This window comes from Pezoporus flaviventris, unplaced genomic scaffold (assembly GCF_033815535.1).
Source record: "Pezoporus flaviventris isolate CSIRO_AGI_PZ_B2104156 unplaced genomic scaffold, CSIRO_AGI_Pfla_v1 ptg000007l, whole genome shotgun sequence".
Taxonomy (NCBI): domain Eukaryota; kingdom Metazoa; phylum Chordata; class Aves; order Psittaciformes; family Psittacidae; genus Pezoporus; species Pezoporus flaviventris.
In genome coordinates this window covers 10,101,638-10,118,309 of record NW_026892555.1, presented here as the reverse complement: position 1 = coordinate 10,118,309, position 16,672 = coordinate 10,101,638, and the positions used below count along the sequence as shown (strand labels likewise).

The window sequence follows — 16,672 nt, the reverse complement described above, 5'->3', positions numbered from 1 at the left end:
AAGATTTCTTCTTGAGCTCCCAGTTTAGTCTTTCAGGAGAAAATTTGCAAGTGGAGAAGGTGCTGTAGACTCTCTTTTCAGCTGTGGTGGGCTCCAATAGCATGTTCCCTACCCATCACTGGTTCTGCCAGGGGTGCTGACTGGGAGTTGCTCAAGAGTTTGGCTAACACCAAGACCACCAGTGTGTTTAGACTCACATCGGGGTGCACTGGTATAGATAATTTCTGGACCATAATTGTTGGTACCATGAGACTTCCCTGCAAAAATGGCAGTTTCTGTCATCTGTTTTTTTTCTCTCTCTTTACATTCAACAGAGCTGTCTCAACAGTACAGAAAAGCTGGAGGAATGCAGTGAGAACCTACAGGCAAAGCATCAACACCTTTCAGAAGCTGGCTGTTACTGTGGCAATGGCTTAACTCCATAGATGGATCCGAAAGTTTTGTGGAAAGCTGGTATAAGCACAGAGCTGGTACACGAAATTCTGCAGTGCTGATTTTTGCCCTCCTCATTCATTTTAGAGAACAAGGGGATTAACGAGTATTGCAGAGGTAGCTCTTCCTGAGGTTTACCTCTTTTGGCAGGTCTGAAGGCTTTTTCTTGTTACATTTTTTTCCTTTGAAAAATGAAAGCACAGATTTGTTTGAGTCGAAGGTGGAGTATATTAAAGAAGTGGTTTTAAACTGTTGCATCTGGCTCACACGCCAGTGTTGAGCTAGAGTACTCTGTATATCACCAATGTGTGTCTTACGTGTTCTTGGCTTAAGAAGAGTTGATATTTTCTAGTGTGGGACAGGAGAAACAGCCTGCTACTACAGATCCTCACGTAATTCCCATTAAGTTAACAAAGCTTGTACTGTGCAGTTCAGTAAGAATATGGACAATGTCTTACAGGACATATTATGTCACTCTTTAACAGATGGCATAGTAATTTCATTTGCTGTGAGTGTTACAATACAGTACAAGTATTTAATCCTCCTTAAACTGTAGAGAGTTCATTACACATAAATCTGAGTCTCAATTCCAGTTTTACAGTCTCTGACAGTTAATAGTACTGTAACATTTGTGGGTTTTTCAATATGGCTTATGTGAGAGAGATGTCCTGTGAAGTACTGGAATTGAGTGTAAGTTTCCGTAACAAACTAAGTAGAACCAGACTAAATAAAGCAGTATCAAAAACATTTTCTTTACCCAAAAAAAGAATTTTTAAAACTAAAATGTTGGTTGTGGGTTATGGCCAAGTTCCTTTTCAGTCAAAAATCCCAAAGGACCAGGCTGTTCAAGTCAATCAAGCCCTGCTGAACTCAGTAAACTTGCTTGTATTTAAACTACAGCCAACTTAGCTGAGAATCTGTTCCTGTGCATGTGCGGAGTGAATGGGAACATCCAGATGGCTCATTGATTACTATTTATGTAAAAAATAATCTCTGTGAACTCCTTCTATGTGCTGGAAGAAGATTTCTGCTTCAGTTCCTTCACTCTTTCCAGCCCTTCTTAGCAAAGGCCCTTAGCTTTAAAAAAGCAAACCAACCAATCCTATATTTGTCTTGATCATCTTAAGATACAAACTAGATGGATCTCTGCAGCTAAAAGCAAAGCCTGCTGCAATTTCAGATGAAACTTCTTTGATGATCAGGGGACTGGAGCACCTCCTGTATGAAGACAGGCTGAGAAAGTTGGGTCTGTTCATCCTGGAGAAGAGAAGGCTGCGTAGAGACCTCAGAGCAGCTTCCAGTTATCTGAAGGGGGCCTATAGGGATGCTGGGGAGGGACTCTTCATTAGAGACTGTAGTGATAGGACAAGGGGTAACGGGTTCAAACTTAAACAGGGGAAGTTTAGATTGGATATAAGGAGGAAATTCTTTCCTGTTAAGGTGGTGAGGCACTGGAATGGGTTGCCCAAGGAAGTTGTGAATGCTCCACCCCTGGCAGTGTTCAAGACCAGGTTGGACGAGGCCTTGGGTGATATGGTTTAGTGTGAGGTGTCCCTGCTCATGGCAGGGGGGTTGGAACTAGATGATCTTTAGGTCCTTTCCAACCCTAACTATTCTATGATTCTATGATTCTATGATTCTACTTGTTTGGGAGCTGTTAAAGACTTACAGTTGTTGTCAATGGAGGACACAGAAGAGACCCTCTGATACACACTATGTTGCAGGTCTGAGTATTACAAATCTGCCTTGAATTTGCCCAGGTCAGAAAAAAAGGCTGACACCTGAAGAATTCATATCCACAATACTCAATTCAAATAGAGGTGGATGCTTAACTTCCGCAGGTTTCTTTTGTAAAGGGAGGATTCAGGACTCTCTGCATTCACTGAGCAAGTTGGGAGTAAATGTACTTGAAATTAAAAAAAAATATGCACTATTCCCAAATTATATCAGAAAACTTAGCTACATTATTTTTTGCTCGCTATTTTACAATAAAGTTCTTTAAAATATGGCCCATATTTTCAAACAGAGTTTATTTTCATTGGAAGATCTGAATTTCTGAAGGCCAAGTGAATCAATTGGGAAGCTGAGTGAGTGTGATTAGCACCCTGATAGAAAGTAAAACAGATACCAGCAGCATCTCTCATAAGCCATTCTGCAGCACTAATTAAGAAAAAAGCTGTAGATTGTTTTCCTGAGGAGGGAAGTGCTGTTTCATTTCTCATGTGCACCCACCATGCACGAGAGCTGCAAAAGCTCCATGTGTAACAAGGCTCACTGCGCAGGGGTTTCTTTGTAATTTAAACACTCAGGAAAACAGTTCCTGAATGTCAATCTAACCTATTGGGTAAACAATAAGGAACAGCCTAAAATAAGAAGGAAAGCAAGAAGAACGCTATTGTTAGAGAACCATGTAAAACAGAAAGGTCCTGCATCTCTTCATCAATTCTTGATGTCATTGTTTTTTATATTTATTTTTAACAAAGAGTTATCATAACTCCTGCTAAGAGGAGAATCAGTAATAAGCTCTATGTGATTATGGCAATTACACCCCAACCAAATAGAATTGGGCAGAGAGCAACCTTGTGTTCTTCAGGGAGGGGCAAGAAGGACCACTTCAGCTCACCTCTTGACTCTGGTGGGAGCTTTCTTTCTTTTTTTTTACAAAGTATACTACTTTATAAGGACTGCTTCTTGAGTGCCTGAGGGGGTGTGGTGGGCTGAGTTATCACACTTGTGAGTGTGGTAAAGCTCTGCTGGCCTTTTGTATGCATGCAGAGACCTCTCCATCTCCTCTGCCAGGGCAACTGTGATAATCCCCTGAACTTGTCTCTCCAGCACTGCGAGAGTCCCCTTCCCAGCTGATCTACCAGATATCTTCTCTGCTGAAAACTAATTCACTCATTGGGCTTTCATCAAAGGTAAATTACTGAAGCTCCAGTCTTGATCCCCCTCCTTTCAGAGTCCAGTGCTCCCTACATCAATCCTGCTCCACCTTCAGCATACCTTCATTTTCCTCTAAAGGCTCCTCTTAGACCAGCTTCTGTGAAGGCAGCACACCCTCTCTTATCTCAATTGCTCACTGGAAAACCCTTCTGTATTTTCTGTTCTTCAAGCTGCAGTAGAGAAAAGTGACAGCGGTGCACTGAGGACTACCATTGTTGCCAAATAAATTTGTTGTAAACTACACTGTGAGTTTACCTTGTGGCAAACTCACTTCTCTAGCTCTGGAGGTCACCAGACAGCTCTGGCAGCACTCAGAAACAGTTTGGGAGCATAGCAGAGAGAGAGGAAAAAAGTCCTATTTAAAGAAACTGTGAAATCGTCAAAGTCATTAAAGTAAAACTGAGATGTATTTAAGAAGGTTACACGTCAATGCAAAATGTCTGTGATATAAATTGCCCTTCTCTGATGTGTCTTCAGTCATTTAGCATTGACTAGGAAAGACACATCTTAAGAGGGAATTTTCTCTGTTGTATGGGCAAACTTCAATGCAAATTAATTCTAATCATAATTTATGGTATAAGACAGTGCTTGTTATGGAAAATAGGCTGATGGTTTAATTTAGAGCAGGAGTAATCAAATGGATCTGTCTAAATTTGTTTCAGAATGTGTAATGGATGGCATGTGAGTTAGGTAATGTAGAAAATGTTGACAATATACTTAATTTTTGAAGCATATTATTTACCAAACAAACAAAAGTAACACTAAAAGCCAGTTTATTCCAGGGAACCTGACTGTAAATGTTTAATGATGAAATAGAGTTTTTATCTTTCTTTTCCCACCTCATCTGAAATTAATGTTCTAAGTGATATGGCTGTGGCTACAATTTGCCAGTGTTGGGGACGAGCCACTAACTTCTCTGTCAAGTTTCAAACAATATCGTCATGGGATATTATGGCAAAGAAAGAGTTATACACTACCGAAACATTCTTTTAAACAAAATGCCGTTTCACTGCCTGTTGCCTACTAAGCAGATGGCAGGGTAGAGACTCCTCTTCTATTCAAGCTTCTGTAAGATAAATTTTTCAGGGTTCAGAACCTAACTAAAACACCTTGAATCATTTCAGAGGACAATTTACTTTTCCCAGCCCAACCATATTTCTCCAACTTTGGAGAAATTAGAATGAAGGTTTCTCTACAGCTCATTACACCTTAGATGTTTGAAATGGAAGGGACTGTCCAGTGGGTAGATACCAGATACTGTATTCACCACCAGTGGCCACAGAAGATAAAGTGTGGTGTAGCAGTTGAAAAGGGAGATTAAAAAAAGTCAGCAGATAAATGGTGTGTAGTGTTACCCAGAGCATCATAATTAAACCTTACAGGGTTTAAGGAGATGAAGAGAAATCCTTCTTGATTTGACAGGGATTGATAGGGCTACTGTTTCCATTGGTTTGTCTCCTGTCTATCTGGGTTTCTTTTTTCTGGATTTCATGATTTTTTTTGGATTTAGTGTCAGATCCTGGGATCTCTATTTCCTAGTCACAGGCACACAAGGATAGCAGATTTCCTTTGGATCTTTTAAGCATGAGATCGTTCGATATATGAATGAAGTTTATTTGCTGGTGTTTTACATTGCCTTTCTCTACATGCAATCGGTATCAATCATCTATGTTTAGCTTTCTCAGCACTGCTGCTGCTACAAATTTGACTTATGTGCTGAAAAACTCAGCTCCCCAGCTGCCTGGAACAGGCTTTCCTCTTTTGTTTGCTGGACACAAAAGGTACTGCGTAAAATTCACGATCTGTTTTATCTTCTGTAGGTTCTTATCTTGGCCTTGACACAGTCACATCTGAACGCCTTCCACTGCTGCGTTAAACAAGGGGCTAATCTGAATCCTCTGTGTGAGGCTCAGTCAGCCTCTTCATTTATATGCAGCGCAGTGCTTTGTTTCAGGAAAAACACAGCTAAATTTGCATGTTGGAAGCATGTGTGTGATGTGCTTTTACATTGTGTTGCTATTTTGTCTAATGAGTGTTTTGCTTTTCCTTCAAAGCCGTTTCTGTGACACAGGCTGTAATGCACTAGGCCAGTGACTAAGGTTGGTGCAAATCCTCGGTGAATAATGTTTTCCCTGTATGAAGCTCCTTATTTCAGAAGCGTATGAAGCATTTCATACACCAAACACACAGCAGCCAGATGAGTAACACAGCACTAAAAGTACACAGAGGCAACTGGGCAGTTGCTACCAGTCAAGAAATACAGACAATCCCTTCTTTTTGGGTACATCTTATGGCAGCAGAGTCCCACATCAATCTCCCCCCGGGGGTGAGCAAAGCAAGAGTCTCAGGCTATGATGAGGACTACAGAGACACTTCCCAGGTGCTCTAGGATACAGATATATGAATCAGTTGTCTCCTGGTGTATTTTAGGAGATCTTGTTTGCAAATTGAGGCAGAAGGTGAGAGGAAAAGGGAGAGCTATGAAGTGTGTTGGAGAACTCTTTGTGGTTCACTGCTATAACCACATCCTGGCTGCAAAATGAGAGGTTATTAGCATGAACAACACTTGAAGTTCAGTGCATTGCTACACTCAGACTATTCAGTTTCACACAGAAAAGATAGGAACTAAGAGCAAAAAAATGCATGAGCCTGAATTAGCTCTTACAGAAGTGGGGTAGCCTTCAAACAAAAGTTTGTGGAGAGCTGAGCAAACTAAGGCCAAAATGAAAATGGAAATAAAAAATAGGCCAAACAAACCTGGAAATTTTGACAATATTTAACATCAAGTTGAAATGTCTCATTTATTTCAAAGGAAATTTTCATTTTTAAGGTATTTAACCTATTTTTTATCTCTAAAGCTCTTTTGAGCTTTTTTTTAAAACTTTAGATTACCCAAATGAAAAAGACTATTTTAAAACAAAATCTCACTTTTAAATTTGAAAAACATTGAATCAAAGCACATCAGCTCTTCAGAAATGAAATATTTCATTTTGAACACGATGAAATGAGGGTGATAGTTCCAAGGAGCAGCTTCTGACTGCATCTGCTATGATAGTCGATGTATGGGGCAGAAAATCTGTTTAACAATGCTGGTAGAAATGCACGTGTCTCTAATTTTCTTTTTTTTGGCATGATTAGTATTGCCTCACTAATGTGCTGTGTCTTGGGCAGCTGTCTAGCATCTCTGATGGTTCTTAGTCTAGAAATAATGTCTCTTCCAGATGTCACATTTGGGAATAGATGAGCTTACAAGGAAGATGTTAATCAGGAAACTTGTGTTTTGTGAGGCGATGGTGTCAGACAAAACTGCTTCATGGAAACTCTTCAAATACATGTTCCACAAAAAAAGAAATCAACATTAAAAAATGCAAATGAAAACACCAGAAGCTTGCAAGGGCATGCGTCCAAGCATTAAGAAATGCCAGATTTTAATTTTATTTGGGAAACCTTAATTCATTCCCCTTGTACAAATAATCAGATCTTTACTAATGTGTTTTAGACTTATTTCCATGGAATTTAAGCTCCACAGGCTGTGCTCTGTTAATGATCAGCTCGTCAATATTTTGTATGATCCCACACACTCAGCAGGTGACCTTTTTTTTGTACTATTCTTTGATGCTCAGAAATAACTCAGAACCAAGGAGCCTGACAGGACCAAATTCCAGCTGATCAGTACAATGTGAACCTCTGCATAAGACAACACATTCCCACTGACTGTATGACAACTGCTAAAAGGTGAATTTCCCTCCTCCCCAGCTCTTGCTGAACGTGAGTCAGACCTTGATCTGGGGACAGAATTATTGATTCATCGCTGCATCAGAGCAGTCAGTATGTGAATATTGCACAAAAATTAATTACTTAGATCATTAATTTCTACAAAAGCCTGCAATATGAGGACAGGCAGATTGTTACCTCAGATTTACAGATGCGGGAAAATTCTGACTAAGATTCCCTCTGACTTTCACTCCTGATTTTGCAGCCTACTCAAGCCATAGTGGGAAGGGGTAAGATAATGCTCAGAATGACAAAAAGAAGGTCCAGGCTTAATCCACTTCCTAGCCAGCATTGGGGATGCCATTAGTGGCCTCTTCTCCAAGAAACAGAGAGTAGAACGGTAACAGCCAAAATGTATTGGACATGGTTAAATCTATAAATCCTTTTATATCAGTGCAGTGTGCACTAGTGCTTTCCACAGGGTGAAGGAGATATTTACTGCCCTTCTCTTCAAGTATGACATGACTTTGTAAATACTTGTTTAAAAGAGCCTGAAGTCCTGAAAGAAGAAACAGCACAGTGAGTGCAAAGCAAAATAGTTCAGGCAGCGAAGTCTAACACTGTATAGTAACAGTGTCCTAGAGAAAGGAGTGATGAGGTGGTTCCATATATACCTGTCAACAGCTTTCAAAAGATATGAGAAAAAAGTGGAAAACATCTTTTTTGTTACAAAAATCTTCATCTTGTAAGGCAAATTCCGCATAGGAGTTCTGTTGTCAAGGCTGGAGATGGGCTTATAAAGATGTTTATGTGGAGGAAATAGAAGTTAACCCTTCCTAAGAAGGCAGTAGAGAGGATTGTCATTGCTGAGGATGGTCATTGCTGAGAGAGTAAAAATGCACTAAACTACTGTTGCTGTGAAAGGAAGGAAATGGGAATAACAGATGAATTCCTCTAAAGTATCTGCAAGTGGTGTTTTGTTCTGCCTTGAATAGAATCTTTTCTTATGCATATTTGGGTTAAATGCCTTTATTTCTTTTTGTCTTGCACTGCGCAAACGTTTGTCTTTATAATTCTGCACACATGAACAGCATTTAAAGAAAAAACAGCTATCTGCTAAAAATTGAGTGATTTGAAGTTAAAGGTGTCAGCTTATCTGTCTGCCTGGAAACGCAGGGTATAGTCCTGCAAACATTTCCATTCTTGTTTGACACCTGTGAGTCGTCCTTGAATGACTTGCCCAGGGTCACCCAACAAGAAAACTGAGGAATGTTTTCAGGTGTATTTGTAGGGTCTTGTCTGTCCAGAATTAGCTGAATTCCAAAGGAAACAACTTTCAAAATATTTGCTGTACATTTGTAGCCTTTTTTCCTCAGGTCAAATTTCTGTTTATGTAGGAATAAGACTTGAGTAGCAGCAGTCATGGTAGTAGCGGTACAGTGAACAGCCAGCAGCAGTCTGCTATTGCTGTAACTCTGCCTGAGCTTTAAATGCACTTGAAATATTTAGACTTTTTCATTCATTTTATCTGATCATCTCTTCAAACACCAGCAGCGTGTCTCCAACTTATGATTTTCTACTCTTTATTGAATCACATATGTTTCGCTGGCCATGGATTTCCTTATACAGAAACATACAGCTATTTAAATTTGCAGATGGTCTAAGACACATAGGAGTGGAATACTGGAAGTCCTATTTTCTCATAAAGCAGAAGATGGAAATTGCTGTACCTGAGCAAAACGTAGCCTGAATCACTAGTCAACATGCACATTTTGCAGGTTTGTTTTAACTAGGAAGATGAATTGACTTGGGAAATAATGTAAATTCTTGGCATGACCTTGTTTGAAAGAAACCTTTGTAGAAATAAACAACAGCATGAACTTTCCTTGCTCACACCCTCAGGCCTGTCTTTCTAGGGAGTTCTTGGCTTAAGAAACTCTCTCCTGTTTCTCATTCAACTTATGGTACTGTAACTCTCCTTCTCTGGTGCACACACCCTGCAAATCAGTATCCTTACCCATGCGCTTGCAGCCAGGGAAGTTGCTGTGGTCAGGTCTCCTCAGGCTCTGCCTGCAGTCAACTGTGTCGGGGAGCAGATTCTTGTCTGCCTATTTCACTTTAGGAAAGAGTTTAATTGCTTGAGTCTGAAAGATGTGCATGGCAAATCCATCAATTCCACTGAGATCTGTGTTGTCTTTGGGTCAGCACCCTCGATAGCAGCCATTAAAATCTTTCTGTGTAACTATATGGCCAGAAACAAATTTCAGCGATTGAATGAAGATAAATGACCTGATCCATCTCAGCTTCTGGAGACAGCAAACCAAGACTGGAAAACCATCTTACTGTCACACTTCTGGTAGTTACATCTGCTTAAGGAAAAGAAGCACCATAAGGAAAACACTTCATATTTTAACACATCAGCTGCAGAACCTGGCAAACATTAGGAAAACAGAGGCAAAATTGATTAAAAAACCCTAAATGGTAAAAGATTAAATGCATAATCCCATGCTTACTTTTAAAAGTGCTGTCACCTAATGGTTATCCTTCTGCAATTTATGAACACCCTTCTCTTGCTTCCTCTCCTTCCGTCAGCTAAGACACTGTATTAACTCTGTGATGCTGTGAAGGTTTAATTGAACCTCTTTCACTTTGCACCATTACCCTCACAGAATCACTCAGGCTGTGATGTAGTGATGAAGTGTGTCTCTCCATAAGATCCTCTCTGCTGGATGAGAAACTGTGGCCAAATATAACTAAATGTTCATACAGCACGAATTCATGCTGTTGGCTCAAATTTGTGCAAATGGATGCAGTTGGGTTATTTTTTTCAGCATATTTAAGGCTATATCATTTTTTTTGTCTGTGCCATTCCCAGCCATATCTGTACCTGCCTCTGCCAGGCTGGATTCTGTGTTGTGTCTACTTCCACAGCTGGTGTGGTTGCATGGTAATGACTGATACAGATCAAATAGGTATTGTTGGCTGATCCCCCTATACATAGGTCTGTTAATAATTGTAATTATCAAAGTATTAGCTTTCATTTACAGACCAGGAAATAAAAGGTATAGAAAGTGAAAATCTGTGCTTTGTTGTTTCTGTAGTTGAAGAGCGCTGGGGAGAGTCTGAGAAACCCCTATGAGTTTACAGTGCTTGGAAATAAGGAATATGCATATGATCAAATATTCTGATAGGTGTAATCAACATAATTTCCTAATCAGTGCAAGCCACATTCAATACATTACCACCAGTCAATGGACTGGGAGTTAAAGACAATTATCCCAGCTTGTGGGTTTAAGCGGTATTTCCTTATTCAGTTATAACTATGTGTCATTCACTTTACCTGTGTACCTGAGGTGAAGTATGATGACAGGTGCCACATTTATCCTAGGTGCAAAGGAAATATTCTTGGTTCTGTGGAGGTTCTTCTACTTTTAATACAACAGTCTCTCAAAGTCCCTCACCTGGGGATGATCACTTGTGTTGGCCCAGCACAGCAGAAACAGACATTTCGAATGATCTTCCTGGCCAAGGAGATCCAGCTCCCTTACAAAAACAGGTTTATGTTTCCACACAGAAAAGGTCCCCTTGAAAATGTTTATGTTTTTCTCTGAGAGCACAGATTCATAGTTTTATCTTTTCCTCTCTTCCTGCCTGAGATTGTGACATTTCAGTCATTCAGCTTTTTTGACAGAGGTGCAAACTGACATTTCACACGCTCTGTTGCAATCTACCCTTCTGCCTTTTGCAGAAGTGAGGAACTAGTTGACTTTCTGATACTTATGTTGCCGCACAGCTCCTTTAATTCAACAACAGAATTGACTAGACACTGAATGTATCACATTATAGGGACTGTCACCAAGAAAAACCTCTGTTTGATTGAAATATTACTTTCTTTAGCAACACGATCAAATGTTTGACATGGAGATGCTGAACTGCTAACAGAGTCCCAGATATTTAGTTGATGTAGCCCCTCCATTTTAGGGGGAGTGAGGATAAAGGATTACCATTTGTGTTGTATTTGTGTTGTAACTAGTGACCATAAAGAGGTTTGGGGTTAGTGTTTGTGGCAGGACTTGCAACTTTAATTTTCCTATACAACCTGGTAGATATAAAGGCACCCCCAAAACCTAACTTTTTTACATCTGGCAGCCTACAGCTCTCCAGTTGTGCACTCACGTATGGAAATCAAGAGAAACAGTGCTGCAAAAGTTGTGGAGGTTTAAAGACACAAAGGAATCCAAATCTGTACTGAGAAATAACTTCTATTAGAGCCATTAGTATCATTTGAAAGCACAGATTAGCTTTGAGGTACAGGGTAGCTTTGGGCTGTAGATTCCCTTCAGGAGAGAAAATTTAAGTCTGTAAGAATGGACATCACAGAAGTGAGAGCTTTGGCCATGGTGCTGTCTACACGTATCAATGCAATTTACTACAGAGAGTAAATGAACTATTTCTGTTCTTTTCAGGCATTTAACTCCCTTCTTTCTAAACCAGAGGTGGCAAAGGGATCTTTCCTTTAAGTCAGAGTGTATAGGCATTCAGAGAACGTGGGATTCCCAAAACTAAGTCACTATTTTATCTAAAGAACTGTAAGTACACATCCTACTCTTTTGTGAATACCTAAATATTTCAGCTGCTTAGAGATTGTTATGCAGTGGGCCTTTTACCTATTTCTTTTTAGGCTTTTCAACTTTACATAACATAGCAAAGCCCATATCGTGAAGCAGGTTTGTCCCACTCACTAGTGAATGTCCAGACTACTGGATGATGGATATTTTTTCTTGTCTTTTGATTTAGGACACACTCTCAAACAGAGGTAGCTGACATTTCTAGTTCCTTTTATCAATCCTGTCTGTAGTCTCTGCAGTATCTGTCAGCCTACCAAAGAATGATCTAGTAATGGTATGGATATTCCATTACTTAGTGCATTTGAACTAAAGGCTTTTTTTTTAACATATGGATGACACCAGAAGCATTGTATGTACAACACCACAGAAAACAAATTCTTGGGTAAGAAATGAAGTTGTTGAAAGCCCTATTTAAAAACCTTTCTGTTCTTATGGAAGACAAGTTGATGCCTGTAGCTGTCCCAGAGCATTCAGGAGCCGTGCATAAGAGGCAAGGAAGGGCAATGAGCTTACACTCAGTTCCAGTTCTAGCTCTTTGTCACCAAAAGTGGGCGGATTGACTGAGAATTTTTTGTCCCTCTTTAATGAGAAAGAAAATGTTTTGAAGCCAGGAGGCTTGAGAGCTCATGGATTTCTACTGAATGCCTGCAGGGAATTTAAAGTACCAGCAACATATTCAGAGTTTTCCTAATTTACGGCTACATTGTGGAGTGGAATGCTAAGCGCTGAGTTGTGCTTACAGAGCTGGAGGCAAATTGGAGTCCTGATGGAAAGGGATGAGATTGGCTAATACAATTTGAAAACTGCTTACTCAGAAATTAATATGCTTTTTTTCTGCCTGTTCCCTGCTGCTGGTACCAAATCCCAGAAAGGTGCTTTTTAACAATAAGGACTGCAAAGCATTCGATATATGTTAACACAATCCTAGGGGGCAGTGAGATGTTGCTGTGCTCCAAGTAATAAGATACATATTGGAATGAAGAGAGATGTAATTATTTAAGCAAACAATCTAGTGGAAAATCCATCTGTCATCCAGGCCGTCACTGAGCCCTATCCCCCAGCGGAGGTAAAGTTGTGTATTTCTGGTGGCTTCTGTGGAATAAATCTGGTTTATTTCAGCTGTTGATTTGGCCTTTTACCCAAAGAACTAGGCTGTAAGTCATTCAGGAGAAATGAATACCTAATGGGTGGAAGAGCATGATGAGTTGACAGGGACAAGTTTTACCAAATATATGTAGGATGAAAATGATTTTTTTATTAAGTTAAGCACCAATGATGCACGGATCTTGTGGCAGCTCTTAGGAATAGAGCTGTAAATTTCACTGTTTCTGAGTTTCAAGAAATACAGTATCTGATCAATAAACTGACCAAACACTGGTTATTTGTAGTGGAAAATTGCCTCCCTGGCTATGAAAAGTGTGGAGCAAAGGTTGTTTCCAGTTTGAGAAGGCACTTTATTATATGAGTGGCCCAAAGAAACAGATCAATCTCCCATCCATAAAGTCAAGGAGCATCATCTGGCCTGGAAACAGTGAGACATAAAAACTAGGTTTCTCTTCACAAGACCTGCATTTATCTGGTCACAGTAAGATGCATTCCTTAAAGCTTGATAAACATTTGCCTGCCTGCAAGTAGGAGACATGCAGTTAAATTTTACACACAAGCAGAATATTTTTATTCAGTGCACAGGTTCCTCTAATGATTTCCCATTAAAAAAGAATGGGCAAAATTTAAAGTACTTACAGGTGGCTTAAACATGGTTCTTCGTTATTTTGATGGTGATGATGGTGGTAATGTTGATGATGGTATATTTCTTGGAATTCATTTGCCCAGTTTCAAAGAGGAAATTGGATCTAGGATCATTCAAAGCTTCATCAAATGGAGAAGCTGTAAAATAAAAATTACTTCCTGACAGAGTTCTAATAAACTTCTCCTTCCTGCATCTCCTACCCTCTGTGTATAACATTCCCCCTGTAGGTTCATAATGATGATTTAATCTCCTTCTCTCTTGCTTTATGGGAGCCAGTAGCTGGAACTCTATTTAGATTGATTGTTCTTCACTTGTTATTAACAAGTGGCAAATTAATGGAGATGAACAAAAATTAAAGAAGATATTCAAATTTAGCTTCCTCTGCACCACAGGGTTTTGATTTCAGACAGCTTACTCCTAATTTGAGGACAATGACCGGGAATTGATAACATTCTAGGTGTGTTAGGATTCAGTGTGAAAACTGATAAAGTATCTCATGACCTTTTCAGTTCAGATTTAATTATCCTCCCAAACAGCTCTTTATTCTTCCCTGCTGATGCTCCCCCTGGCCTCTTTCCCCTTCACTTGGAAAAATTCACTGAGGCTGGCTAGACTGCAATGAAGAGTGCTATAATTATTTCTTATATGCCAGTTACAGCTTTTTCAATTGTTTCATAACGGGTGCTCCAGACAATTTCTCTGCTGTTCTCAGTAGAATTGACTGGACAGATCAGTTTATACAAAATTTTTATATGTTTCTTTTTCAGCTAGCATGGTGAAAATGTCCTGCAGTGGTTTTCTGGTGGAGGGCAGAGACTTGAGGGAGTTCCGTTCCCAACTCTACTCTTAATGCAATGGGAAAGAGGCAAGAATCCTTCATCTCTGTGTGGGGTATCATCTACCTTTCAGAGTAGGAGATGAAGCCTCTTGTGAGGCTGTGGGATCTGGCCCAAGGTTGTCTTCCAGACTCAGTGTTCTTCCATGGGAACCAGGGGCAATCTCCCTGTCTTTTGCTCCTGGCAACATCAAAGATGACGCTGCTGAGCAGCTTCCTCCAAGCAATGCCCAGTAATGTGCACAGATACTGAAACAGATATATTTTGGTTTTGCAGTACCTGTAAACAAAAATGTGCTGAAGCCAAACACCTCCATCCATACTGCTGCCGGAGAGGAGTGGTAGAGAGTGTCAACCACATGCCACAGAGGTTAGCTACATGGCCTAGTGACTACTGAAGACCCCTTAGATAATAAGTAGACTTATTGAGGACTGTTTAGGAGACTCCAAAGAATCAAATAAAGGTTGGGCAATTTTTCCAAAGATGTCTATAATGATTATGAATATCTTTATTGCTGGTTTTATCATTATTATTATTAATAATAATAATAATATTGCTTTAACCAAAGTACTAGGTTCTTTGCACCACATTTTAAAATGTGACTTCTGTCCAGAGCAGCATTATTTCAATTTTTTGTTTGACAGCCTGCTTAGAAAAAAGGTCAGTGAACAGCTGCAGGTTTCCAGTCCCAAATTATCCCTGAAAGGAATACTGCAATTTTGAACACGAGGAGTTAGTAAAGTACTGCAGCTTCCAGGGTATTGTGCTTGGGTCTGTTCAGCCTAGAGAAAAGAAGGCTCATGGGAGACCTTGTGACCATGTTCCAGTATTTAAAGGGTAGTTACAAAGAAGGTGGAGGCTCCCTTTTTACAAGGAGTCACATGGGAAAGACAAGGGGTGATGGGCACAAGTTACTTCTGGGGAGATTTCAGATGGACGCAAGAGCAAAATTTTTCACAGTGAGAACAATCAGCCATTGGAATAATCCCATGGAAGTGGTGGATTGTCCACCATTGGACACTTGTAAGATTTGGCTGGACAGGGTGCTGGGCCGTCTAGTCTAGGTCATGTTTTGCCTAGAAAGGTTGGACCAGATGATCCTGGAGGTCCCTTCCAAACTGGTATTTTACAATTCTATGTTACCCACTTCACTTTTAAGTCAGTGTCTCAGGCTAACTGTTAAAACTCTAGGTGCTACCAAAGAGGAATAAATAAGAGTTAACAGCTCTTAAAAGAAGGAAAAGAGTATAAAAGTAATTGTTACAGAAGCAGCTCAGTTCAGTTCTAGCTCACTTTAAATATAAACGTGTGATTTACAAGATCTTCTTATGCGGGCTTTAATCATGGCATGGAGCCTGTTATACCTGTAAATCTATGAAAGATTTCCAGCCTGACTGACTATTTCCATAGTCTTTCTAATCCAGCTGCCATTAAATCAATGATGATCAAGACCCTGGCAGAAAGCATTAGATATAATAATAAGACAAGATATAATTCAAGTAGAAAAGAAACATTACTATCTTGTGTACATCAAAGATGAACACACAGCAAGTGAACTGCTGGAGAATACCAAACTATTTGGGAACCTACCTCTCAATCATTGTTGCAGGAGCAATATACTGAGATAGAAGCTTCAAGCCAAAAACGTTCTCAGGCATCTTGCAGGAGAGATTCAGGTGAAAGTTACCCCAAATATTATTTTTCCACCTCAGTACAGCTGAGAGATTAGAATGGATTGTGTGGGTACTCTTTACCTGGAAGGTAAGAAAATGGAAATGTTTACTGATCGAATGGAATAAACAATAATATTTGAAACTCAAGCTAAGTGCAAGGAATTCATTAATTCCCAAGGTACTGGCTGTGCTATAAAAGGCAGATGAAATTCAGTGCTGATAGATATAAGAAAAAGCACATGGGGAATACATACATATACCATTGTGGGTTCTAAATTAGCTATTGCCTCAAGGAGCTGTTGGAGTCACTTTGTACAGTTCTCTGATGGTTAACATGCAAGCAGAAAGTTACCAATTGTTTGAAAAACAATAAAGAATAAAGCAGGAAACTTCATAATGTAACCGTTGTACATCCATATCTGGGACTGTGTCTACACCTACATCAAAATCAGTAGAGTATAAACCTCAGAGAACTGAAGAAAGGGGGGGGGGGGGAAATGCCATCTATTCTGAGAAGTAGGAGTGATTTTGATCTCAGGAGATATCAAATACCCCATAGTACCTTAGACTGAAAAAGAGAAACCTGAAGAGTTACATAATTAGGCTTTTTAGTATTGGGGATGCAGCAGAGACAGTAAGATGAGAATGACCATTCATAATTAATCATATAACTAATCGTATCACAAGTGCTAAATT

General features: G+C 39.7%; 1 long non-coding RNA gene across 1 annotated transcript; it reads right to left on the bottom strand.

The window, feature by feature from the left end:
• Positions 1-8,626: 8,626 nt before the first annotated feature.
• Positions 8,627-16,062, bottom strand: LOC133266301 (uncharacterized). Its single transcript, XR_009742309.1, has 3 exons — positions 15,894-16,062; positions 13,461-13,604; positions 8,627-9,331 (listed from the first exon to the last, which is right to left on the bottom strand). It is a non-coding gene; the product is annotated as an uncharacterized LOC133266301 (long non-coding RNA).
• Positions 16,063-16,672: the final 610 nt, after the last annotated feature.